Below are 10,693 nucleotides of genomic sequence, written 5' to 3'. Positions count from 1 at the left end.
CCCCTCTTTCCCATCCCCCATGTCATCTTAGATTATTTAGTGTTCCACCCTCACCCTGTGAATTATTCTTCTGATTACTATAATAGTGAATACTATAATAGTGAATAGAGTTCACTACAGAGAATTATACATAACATTTCTCTACATAGGAATATAGATAATTAGATCTTACTGAGGCCCTTAAAAAGGCAAATTTAAAAATTATAAGTTTTCTTTCTTTCCCCTCTGTTTCTTATTTACCTTTTCATGTTTCTCTCGATTTTTGTGGTTGGATCTCAAACTTTCCATTTAGCCCTGGTCTTTTCTGTGCAAATATTTGGAATTCTTCAAATTTGTTGAATGCCCATACTTTCCCCTGGAAATATATAGTCAATTTTGATGGGTAGTTGATCCGTGGTTGCAGGCTCAGCTGTCTTGCCTTTCTGAATATTGTATTACAGGCCTTACGGTCTTTTAGTGTGGAGGCTGCCAGATCCTGTGTGATCCTGATTGGTGTTCCTTGATATTTGAATTGCGTCTTTCTAGCTTCTTGTAAGATTTTTTCCTTTGCTTGAAAGCTCTTGAATTTTGCAATTATATTTCTTGCCATTTTCTTACCTAGAAAGAAATTTGTGAAGGAAATAGAGTGAAGTAAAGTATTCTTTGATCTGCATTCATACACTGGCAGTTGCTTTGGTAGCAGTCGATAGTATTTTTTGTCATGAGTCCCTTGGAGTTTTCCTGGATCCTTATATTTCTGATAATAGTGAAGTCACTCATAGTTGACCTTCATATACTATTTTTGTAACCATGTAAAACATTCTCCTGGTTCTCTTCACTTCACTTTGTATCACTTCATATAGCTGTTTCCAGGTTTTTCTGTGATAGTTTTGTCATTTCTCATGGCACAATATTATTTCATTGCAATCATATAACAAAACTTGTTCAGCCATTCCCCAATTGATGGACATCCATTCAGTTTCCAGTTCTTTGCATCACAAAAAAAGAGCTGCTTTAAATAAAATTTTTTATATGAGTAGGTCCTTTTCCCCTCTTTGAGATACAGACCTAACAGTAGAACTGCTGGGTTAAAGGGTGTACACAGTTTGATAACCGTGCGGGAATAGTTCCAAATTTTCCTCCAGAATGATTGTATCAGTTCAAAGCTCTACCAACAATATTTTAGTGTCACAATTGTTTCCACAGTCCATTCAATATTTATCATTTTCCTTTTTTATCATATTATTGAGTGTGATAGGTATGAGATAGTAGCTCAGACATGTTTTAATTTGCATTTGCTCAATTAGTAGTTATTTAGAGCATTTTTCAAATGACTAAAGATAGTTTTAATTTCTTCATCTTAGAATTGCCTACTCACATCCATTGAAAATTTTTCAATTGGGGAATGTCTTGTATTCTTATAAATTTGACTCAGATCTAGATGTATTTTGAGAAATTAGATTTTTTTCAGAAATATTTGGTATAACACTTTTTCCCAGATTGTTGTTTCCTTTAGAATCTTGGTTGCATTGGTTTTGTTTGTGCAAAGTCTTTTTAATTTAATGTGTTCAACGTTATCTATTTTGCATCTTATAATGTTCTCTAGGTCTTATTTGAACATACATTCTTCCCTTATTAATAAATCTGTCAGGTAAACTATTTTATCCTCCGCTAATTTGTTTATGATATCATTTATATTATTGTATTTCAAGAAGGAAGATGTCAAATGCTGCCATCCTGTTCTTTTTTTTTAAACCCTTGTACTTTGGTGTATTGTCTCATAGGTGGAAGATTAGTAAGGGTGGGCAATGGGGGTCAAGTGACTTGCCCAGGGTCACACAGCTGGGAAGTGGCTGAGCCTGGGTTTGAAACTCTGCCATCCTATTCTTAAGGGAAAGATGGAAGGATTTGAGTTTCATGATGCTGTATATAAAGGACACAGAAGTATTTCGATTATTGGCATGATGATTTATGGACTGATAACAACCTAGAGGAAAGTTTATAATGAAATGCCTGAGGCATCTATAATTTCTCATGAGTCAACATTAAAAAAAAACTGGACCTCTGATTTTATTTGTATAGAAATCTATTACCAATTCATGGCAGTATCTCCTCTACAATGGTTGTCTTAGAGCTGTCACATTGTCATATTTATCAAAAATGCAAACAAAACCAAACAAGAGGGGTGGTCAAATACATAGACAGAGGAAAAAATGACAAAAATACTGTATTCACATGAAGTACTGAAGCTAATCTAATGAGATATATTTGCAAAAATGAAATTATTGAATCTTAGATTTTGAACTGAATAAAATCTCAGAGATTATGTAGTCTCAACCTCTCAGTTTAATTTTTAAGAGTCTGAGTCCTACCTAGGGGCTTTCAGGCGCTGAAGGTCACACAGATCATTAGGAATAGTGCCAGGATGGAATCACAGGTCATCTTACATGAAATCTGTGGGTCACCTTGTATTTGGGATTGAATAAATGAAATTCAGTCCTATGCCACCAACTGTCCATTCAACATTTCATACTTCATGTTCAATAGAATATATCTAAAACCTGTGCTCATTATCATTTCCTTTTAACACACCCCTCTTCTAAACTTCCATATTTCTATTAAAAGCAGAACCATCCTCTCAGTATGTCAGAACTGTAGTCTTGGTGTTATCCTGGACTCCTCATTCTCCTACTTTTACCATATCTAATCAGTCGACTCATTTTGCCAATTCTAAGTCTTGAACATCTTTTGTATCCTATCCTTTCTCTTTACCCATACACCTACCACTTTAGTTCAGACCCTCATCACCACTAGCCTAATATACACACAAAACACCAATTAAAAGGCTGTTGGAATTGTTGCTAGTCCTTTTTTTTGGAAGAAAGCCAGGGATATCACAGATGATATCTTAACTTGCTCATGAATTAGCTTTAACGGAGGTAGAGTTGCACAAAATCACTCGTCTCACTCTCTCTTCCATTCACCAAAGTCCAGTGGCAAGACAAAAGTCAGGACGACTGGCAATGGTCCAGGATAAAGTGGTTACCAATGACATCTTCAATGTTTGATCAAGATCTAAGCACTCTACAAAACCTGCTTTAGTCACCTTCTTGGTTTTTAGAACAAATTGTTCTCATTCACACATTTAACCCAGAGAAGTCTTCTCATGCTTGCAGTAAACATTTCCTCTAAATCATGGAAGGTCTTGGGGCCCACTATTTACCTTCAAACTGGTTTAGCCCATCTACCAAGATAGTTTTACTTCGGTGTGATCACTGGGCATGCTACAGCTTCTTGGAACCACAGCAAAGTGTTTGGTAAAAAGGAAATGCCAAAGGTAGATGAGCAAACCCAAGAAAAGCACTCACACTAGAAGTGCTAGTTCTACCTGAATACCCCATTTGCCCCAAAAGGCTACTGGAATACACATACATATCAATTTTTTTTTTACTTTTTTTTTAAACCCTTAACTTCTGTGTATTGGTTCCTTGGTGGAAGAGTGGTAAGGGTGGGCAATGGGGGTCAAGTGACTTGCCCAGAGTCACACAACTGGGAAGTGTCTGAGGCCAGATTTGAACCTAGGACCTCCCATCTCTAGGCTTGGCTCTCAGTCCACTGAGTTACCCAGCTGCCCCCATACATATCAATTTTTATCTGTCTCTCCATCTACCTATCTACCTATTTCCCCATTTTAGACCAAAGTAGTAGACTAGAATGTGTAGCATTTTACTTTAGAAATAGGTCATGACCAGGCGATTTCCCTTCTCAACCAAGCTAGGTAGCTGAGAATAGGCTTGCACTAGAATATAATATGAACTTGTTAGCTTTTAAAACCCTACAAAGCCTAGTCCTAGCTTTTCTTTTCAGGTTTATAATACATTGCACTCTATAATCCAGCCAAACTGACCATTTTCCTATTCTTTGCACACAATCCTCCATCTCCCACTTTCATGTTTTTATACTTGTAACTTACCCTGTCTGGAATGCTCTTACTCCTTAAGTCTACCTCATTGAATCTCTCTTTCTTGGAGATGAAGCACTGGAGCCATTTTCTTTTTGGAATTTTTCTTAATTCCCTAAATATCTAGATTCTCTCTCTCAAACTGATTTGTAATTAACAACTTTGTGTTTTGATTACATATAGATATATGTATATTCTATACATACATTCATATATGCACATAAATTACACACATGTCTTCCCCACTAGAATTTAAGGACATTGTTTATAGGAATTATGTCAAAATTATACTTATATCCTTGGTTCCTAGCTTATAGTAGGTGCTTAATAAATATTAGTTCATTGACCTAAAAATAATTCATGAGAAAGACTTGGGGACACAAATACCACTACAATCAGAATTTTAAGGTAACAATTTTAAGATAACAGATTTAAGATAGCAATCATAAAAAGCAATCATAAAAATCATAAAATTATAAAAATTATAAAAAATAAAATCTTAAATGACTTTAAGAGAAGCAGGGTGTTCAGGGTATTGATTCTCTTTTCTAATGATCTTGTATATCTAAACAAGCTTTCATGGTTAGATTAGTGAGTTAGGTCCATATAATACCAACCATATGATTGACTATTTTGGTGCCTTATCTTCTAGGACCACAATGCAAATACATAGATTTACTCTTATTCTTGTTAGGACCATTCACAAATTACTTACAAATCTCTACTTCCCTAATTTATTACCTACTTGAATCCGGATAGGATATGAAAAAAAAAATCTGAAGGGGAAAGGTCTAGTATTTTTGGTTTATTTGTTTGTTTATTTGGTATTTTAAAATCCCCAAGCTAGGAGGCATTCTAGTTTTATCTCTTACTTTGCTTTCTAATGAACTCTTCCAGATATATGTATTTTTTAGTATTTTTAGATAATATCTTAGTATTTTTAGAGGACTCTCATGAAAGATCCCACAACCTTTGTCGGTGACCCCTTCCAATATTCCATGGATCTTGCTTTCAAGGTATTTTTCTCAATGCCCAGTATTGTGATTCATCTGTCAGAAAAAGTTACTGTGATCTTGGGATGCATTAATCATATCAGAAAATGGTGGCACTGGAAGGTGGAAAGATAACAATGGGTAATGAAGAAAGTAAGATACATTCCCTGTTCTCACCACTGAGGGAACAGCTAAGGAAAAGAGTCCTGAATTATGTGGGAGTTTTCTCAAGTTTCTAAGGTCCAAGGAAAATCATTTTAAGTGGAAATTTTACATATCACTTTTTTTCTGTATGCTTAAGGTCCAAGTCTTCTTGAAAAAAATTATTTTTAAAAGTTTGTTTAGAGTATTTTTCCATGGATACAAGATTCATGATTTTTCCCACACCTTTTCCCGTCCCCCTCCCAGAGCTGACAAGCAATTCCACTGCATTATACATGTATCATAGTTCAAAAACTATTTCCAAGTTCTTCATATTTGCAGTTAGTGATCTTTTAACATTAAAACCCTAATCATATCCCCATAGAACTACTTGATCTATCATATGTTTTTATTCTCCATTTCTGCTCCCACAGCTCTTTTTCTGAATGTGGACACTGTTCTTTCTCATAAGTTCCTCTGATTTGTCCTGGGTCATTGCATTGCTGCTAGTGGAGAAGTCTATTATATTCAATTATGCCATAATGTATCAGTCTCTGTGTACAATGTTCTCCTGGATTTGCTCCTTTCACTCTGTATCAATTATTGGAAGTCATTTCAGTTCACATGGAATTCCTCCAGGTCTTTATTCCTTTGAGCACAATAGTATTTCATCACCAGCAGATACCATAATTTTTTCAGCCATTCCCCAATCAAAGGGCTTCTCCTCATTTTACAATTTTTTGTCACCAAAAAGAACACGGCTATAAATATTTTTGTACAAGTCTTTTTCCTTATTATCTTTTCAGGGTATAAACCCAGCAGTGGTATGGCTGGATCAAAGGGCAGGTAGTTTTTAAAGACCTTTGGGCATAATTCCAAATTGCCATCCAGAATGGTTGGATCAATTCATAACTCCACCAGCAGTGCATTAATTGGACCTAGAATCATTAAGAGAACTTAGATACCATTTAGTCTAACTGGTAACATAACCAGAATTCCCTCTGTAAGATTCCTAAGCCATTGGTCAATGTATCTTTGATTGATAACTCAAATGTGTAATATCACACTGCCTCCTAGGCAATCCTTTTTAATAAGCTTGATTTTTATTTGTTTTTTTTTCCTTATATCAACCATATTTTTTCTCTTCAAACCTCCTACCTCTTGTTCTAATTTCTGTCAACTGGCATCAAACCTTCATTCATGTGAAAATCAAATGATTAAAGGTATATAATCCAGTATAAGTTTTCCATTCTCCAAGCTAAACAGCCCAGTTTCCTTTTTTCTATCTTCTTAGTGCAGCCCATTCTGGTTGTCCTCTGAGAGCTTATCATTGTCTTTCCTAACATTAGAACTGAGCTCAGAACTTCATGCACTAGTTCAGCTGTGGTCCAACCAGTGAGGCTATCTTCTCTTTAGTCTGGCACATCGTGCTTCTTTGAGAGCCCTTTTCTTCTTTCACTCTCCCTCTCACCATCCTATTGTGGTTTTCTTGATAAGCTTCAAGTGCAGGTTCCCAAGTCCATAATGATATCCCCAGATACAGCTCTGTAACACACACTGCATAAGAATAGACATATTACACAGCACTGATTCACTCCCTCACTGATTGAGACTGGATCCAAACAGTTGCAGGAACACTAACTCAACCCTCTATTCTATCCTGAACTTGTCTCTGGACACTCATAAACTTCTTCAAGCATCCAAATTTATAGAGCAATCATAAGAACACAGCTTTCCCCGTGGTACCAATGGTATGAAGCCTGTCAGTAAAGGTGGTCTGGCAGTCTTAATGCTGACCGTAACAAATCTGATGTGAGTGCTCACAACCAACATCATTAGTGAGCGTGTAGGTGGGAGAAAGGGAAAGTGGATGAGTCTATACTTTGGGAGGGGGCGGGAAGCTGAGGTTCCAATGACAAGTGAAAACCCCTTTCTCTCAATTTCTATGCATTACTATTTATATAGGTATCCAGTCTCTCAGTGCCCTGGGAATGCCCATTTTATACTCTTTCTTCATAATAAATTGAAATTCCAAAGTTATGAATTCAAGTCACAGAAAAGATGCTTACAATCCTCCTTTTCCTCCTCCCCCATGTAGACAAATTCCTTAAAATATCTGAACCTCAGTTTGCTCATCTATAAAATGACTACCCTACCTCATAATATTGTTGAGAAAATATTTCAAGTTATCTGAATGTGTGCCCATTTCATCTGGCTTAGAATATATGCATATGGATAAAAGGTAAAAATAGTTGAATTAAAAATATTTAAGGTTTGCAAAGCACTTTATATGTAGATATAGATATATAGATATATTTTATATAATAAAATAAGTTTTTCAGTAGATAGCTTGCCTCATTGCAAGGCAATTCCTGCCTTTAAGAAATTTTCTCTTGAAAATTACTTAAATTATGGTTTCTTTATGCAGATCTTTAGGAATATAATTTTTAGAAAAATGGTGATCTTCATTGTTGAAAGGAGTTTCCAAATTGAAGCATTCTATATAACAAAACAATTCCAGATTTAGTCCCTAGCACTATCATATATGTGACTCATAAAGCCTCTTAGGTAGGTTCTACAAATTTTGTTACTTGTATTTTACAGGTGTGGAATCTAAGGCTGTAAATCTCCTTGACTATATAATACTTTTTCCCCTCCCAATGCTTACCTGTTGGTAAATCAGGTCAACATTACACTCTACTCATGAATTCCTTGTTTCCTAGCGCTATCTCCAGTCATGCTTTGTCAAATCACAACTCTGCATTATTCCCATCATCTACCTCCTTTTCTCCTATTCAGAAGCTACTGAACAGATATAAAGAAGTTATAGAATCATGCAGAATAGATCCTTTGAAAATGTATGTTGCCCAATCTCAAACAATTCCTCACCATAGTAAGACAATCCTTTTACCACCTCTCTTATTTTATTTCTATCCCATTTACCATAGTGGCTATTCCAAATTTTCTCTTCCCTACTCAAATCTCTCTCAATGCTCTTCTCACTGCTCAGATAAGGAAAATGCCTTAAAATTACCAAGAAAAAAGACAATCTCCATGAACAAACATCTACTTCCCTTCTTTGTGTCTGGTATGTTTGATGTTGCAGCTGTCATGGTCTTTGACACCAAGTTTTATAGAATAAGTATTTCTCCTTGCAAAGGTCACCACTTCTAGATTTTTTTACCTCTTAGACTCTCTAGATTCCTCATGACTTAATTGAAATGCCACCTTCAGAAATATCCTTTCCCAGCCAACCTGGATTTGAGTCACTTTCTCTCTCAGATTGCATTCTAACAATTTTGCATTTATCATGTATATTCTTGTATAGAGAATGTTCTATCTTAATCTAAACTCTTGAGGTGGGGATTATCCATGCTTTCTCTTTTTATTCCCAGAATTGTAAGAATTAATATTCCTAAAGCAATACATGCATCTACACACACATAAAGATCTGTGTGTATATATATATATGGACACATATATGCATGTACACACAATATATGGATGTGTAATTATGCACAGATTTATATTTTCATATGTGTTTGCATACGTGTGCATACATATATGCCTATACATACATGTATGCACATGTTCATGTTTGTGTAGGCATATATATAACTGCATATGATAAATGGTTTTTAAATCTATAACAGTTAAAGATTTTACTGATTCTTGGGAAAATATTTTATTCGCATAACTATAATAAAATGGCTCTTCAAAATTAATGGCATTAATAAATTTTAAATACAAGTGATAGACCAGTTCTCTCAAAATGCAGTATTTTGCTGTTTTGCTTAATATTTAAATGAAAAGCATCATTATCTACATATCAAGGTTAAAATGTTCAAACATTGCAAAAACATGCATAAAATGTACAAATGTGGCTAGGTAAATTATTTTGAGAAATCTTAAAAATTAATAAAAATAATTCTATACCGCTAGATTAGATTATTTAAAGAACAATTACTAAAATCTAAACCTCTCTATACTTTATCAACTAACCCATAATATTCTATATAAAATTTTCATTTACAGTTCACTTTTCAAAATATCTTAAATAATAAGTGGTAATGATGTTTTTAAAAATATTTATGGCTTTGTTGCACACCTGTGATTTCAACAACTTGGGTAACTTTCTGATTTAAGTTTCCGTCGGCTCTGAGAGATTCAGTGACTCAAAATTTAGCCTATATATGTCAGAGTCATCCCTGAAACCAAGATGAGGATGACACTATGACTATCTTTCTATATAATATACCATGTTACCTCTAACATAAGACTATTGTTCCCTCAAAATGTAATGTTTTATATTAATAATGAGAGTAGTAGTGGAATATTAATATAACACAGGGCATATACTGGTGTTTTGGTTATTTCTTGTGTAGAACCTATAGCATCAGGAATTTTTAACCAATAAATGAAATGAGAATATTTCCCTGAGACAAAATAAATATTTTGTTTGGTTTTTTTTAACAGGTTATGTGGTCTGTAACCTCTCCCATAAAAGATACTCTCTGAGTCCCTACACTCTCTTTTATAAGAAGCTGCGTCCTCTTTCTCATTACTCTAATGATTCATCTTTGGACTTCCCTTGGCAGTCCCAGTTGGTGGCTATTTCAAAGGAAGAAGTAGACTTATAGATCTTAACTCCTCCCTCATTGCTTCATCACAGAGAGGTGTGTTTTTACCCAACTAAGGGAAATGGCAGAATCACTCTACTTTAGAATGCCTTTGGGAAGGTGGTCCTTAAAGAGAAGGGAAGAGGACCCAGTCTAATTTAGAGTCCTAGGACCTGGAATATTTCAGCCTGACCATGGAAGTCAAAAAGGCTTAGGTAAAATTAATTATTTCTCAAAAAATTATTACTAACAAATAATAAAATTTAACATCAATTTTATTCAAGCCTACATTTTTTAAATCCTTACCTTCCATCTTATAATCAATACTGTGTATTGGTTCTAAGGCAAAAGAGCAGTAAGGGCTAGGTAATCAGGGTTAAGTGACTTGTCCAGCATCATACAGTGTACAAGTGTCTGAGGTCAGATTTGAACCAAGAACCTCCCATCTCTCGGTCTGGAACTCAATCCATTGAGCCACCCAGCTACCCCTCTCGAGCTTACATTGTAATTATACTTGTAACCTCCTTTTCCTAACAGCTGAACATTTTGGAGCTTGTCCATCTTGTCCCAGGAACCTCTTCAAACCTCATATCCCATCCCACTTTTCAGCTCCTTTTTATGTGTCACTTGCTCTAGTAAGAATGGGAGCTCTTTCAGAGCAGGGATAGTCCTCCTACTTCTATTCATTATATATTATTCTAGGCATTTTGCACAGTGCCTGGCATCTACTAAGCACTTTATAAATATTTGTCAGCTCTCTTGTTCTTATTGTTTGGAAGTCTTTGACCACTTGTCCTGGATTGATTGTTTGATCACAATAGGCAGGAAGTAAATATGTATTTTAATCTGGCAAAAATTAATCCTTAATGAAGAAAACAACCATAGAAGTAGTAGTAGTAGAAGAAGAAGAAGAAGAAGAAGAAGAAGAAGAAGAAGAAGAAGAAGAAGAAGAAGAAGAAGAAGAAGAAGAAGAAAGAAGAAAGAGAGAAGAAGAAGAAGAA

Source organism: Gracilinanus agilis, chromosome 2, assembly GCF_016433145.1.
Source record: "Gracilinanus agilis isolate LMUSP501 chromosome 2, AgileGrace, whole genome shotgun sequence".
Lineage (NCBI taxonomy): Eukaryota > Metazoa > Chordata > Mammalia > Didelphimorphia > Didelphidae > Gracilinanus > Gracilinanus agilis.
Note: the sequence above shows the minus strand (reverse complement) of the source record.